Raw genomic sequence first — 2,289 nt, forward strand, 5'->3', positions numbered from 1 at the left:
AATGCTGGAGGATCTAACTGTGGTCTGTCCTAGGTTAGCATGTGCAAGGCAAATACCTTACAACTTGTGCCACTGCTCTGGCCCCTAGTTTTACTTTTTAAGCTTTAAAGCTCATATTGAAAGATGACAACAGAGAAGAGGAACTCTCTTATGTAACCAATATAATTCTGTTATGATCTCATTCAAAAATTGAAACAAGAAGTTGCACAGAATCATAATAGCTTTTTTGCTTTAGTTCGTGTTCCAGAAACTACCAGTAATACCTATATCTCTACTTATCCACTCAGAGTGTTACAAAATGCCCACTCTATTACCAATGCATAATGGTAACAAATAGAGGAACACTTTTTTATTTTCTAATATTAGGAACAAATAAAGAATAAGTAATAGCAAAAATAATACAATTTGAAATAAAATAAATAATTATTTAAAATAGCATGATTGTTTATATTACAGAAATACCAAAGCATTTACTAATTAAATTACAGTAATAATTAATAAGACATTAGTAGTGTTTCATTATCAGTTAATATAAACAAATTATACTCTTTTTATGTATTAGCAATGAATCATAAGGGTGTAAAATAGTTTAAATGTGAAATAGTTTTAAATTTGAATTTTTATAATTATAACATATATACTATACTAAGCAATTTATATAAGAAGCAACTTATAACAATGTCATATAAGAGCTCATTATCAAATTTCTATGTAATTTTTAAAAGCAACAATATAGCAGTGGTAAATAAAAACTGAAATGAGAATAAATTTCCACTCATTCTCCATTAGTTGATAACTACTTCTGATTTATCTTATAGTATCCATTAAATAAACCCATAAAATAGTAAATGAATAGAGTGTTAGAAAATTTGTTGAGTTCAGAAAAATATGTATAATATCAAAATATATGAGAAAAACTTGTCCTCCAAAACTACAATAGAAAGTTTTGTCCAAGGTATATGCATGACATCAAATGCTAGTTTTATAGGTGTCAGTTGGTTCTACACCATGAAATGTTCCAGACTTTCTTCAGGCTCTTTGTTCAGGAAGAAGTTTTGTCTGAGCACAGAGTCAGGAGTTAGGAGTAAATCATTAGCATATCCTGATGTGGCTCAGAACTAAACAAATATACAAAGAAAAAAATACAAAAAAAATACATAAAACTCTATTCATTCTCTCTTCAAATCTTTGGTAACTACTTACAGTTTCAAATCAAATGCATCATTTTGACTATATTGTGTTGAGTAACAGACTGTTAAATTTTCAGGTAGGTTCATTTCATTATCTTTTTATTTTTTTGCGGGGGAGGGCACACCTCGTGACACTCAGGGGTTACTCCTGGCTATATGCTCAGAAAATGACCTAGCTATGACACGCCAGTGGGTTGTCCTAGCAAGGCAGACACCTTACACCCTGTGCCACTGCTCCAGCCTCTTATTTCACTATTAGTAAATATTAGTTTCTTTTATGTAATTTTCTGATTATTTAAATATTTATAAATAGTTTGCCATTTTTTTGGATAACCACAGTTTATTACAATGAAGGGTGAGTGATTATAAATATAATATAGACATTCACAAGCAAGCTATGTGTGAATGGATAATTTCAATCAGATAAATCAAAACCAAGGAACTTGATGCAGTTTTATATGCAAAACCCAAGGATATGTTACCTCTAGCTTTGCAGTGTCAGGAATTAGCAGGGACACATCAGCAGTTGATGAGATCCTCTACTACATACACCTGGTGTTAAGATGGAACCTGTGATGCTTCAGATAAGCAGGATCAGGAACATTAGATCTTAACACTAATGGTTTAAATACTTCCTGGTATATTCATTTTATTAATTTGTTTATGTATGAGTTTGTTTGTTTATAACCTACTCAACTTACACTGGCAGAGGTGCCTGGTTTTGTTTTTCTTATTGTTAACTTTTAAGTATCTTTTGTACCTTTTAAAAGAAGTTCACTTGTAATCTTCCATTGCATATTTTAATTTTTTAAATTATTATATAGGTTTAATTGGGAAATGGTTATTCTACTTCTTTGTTTGAAAGAGATTAGAGAAATAAATGTCTTCATTAAATGTTTGGCAAAATTTACTGGTAATACTTTCTATTTTGAAAAACAGATTAATTAGAGCATCAGTTTGTCTCTTTTTCTCTTTTTTTTTTTTTTTTTTTTTTTTGGTTTTTGGGCCACACCCGGTGACGCTCAGGGGTTACTCCTGGCTATGCGCTCAGAAGTCGCTCCTGGCTTGGGGGACCATATGGGACGCCGGGGGATCGAAC

The sequence above is a fragment of the Suncus etruscus genome, chromosome 16 (assembly GCF_024139225.1).
Source record: "Suncus etruscus isolate mSunEtr1 chromosome 16, mSunEtr1.pri.cur, whole genome shotgun sequence".
Classification (NCBI taxonomy): Eukaryota; Metazoa; Chordata; class Mammalia; order Eulipotyphla; family Soricidae; genus Suncus; species Suncus etruscus.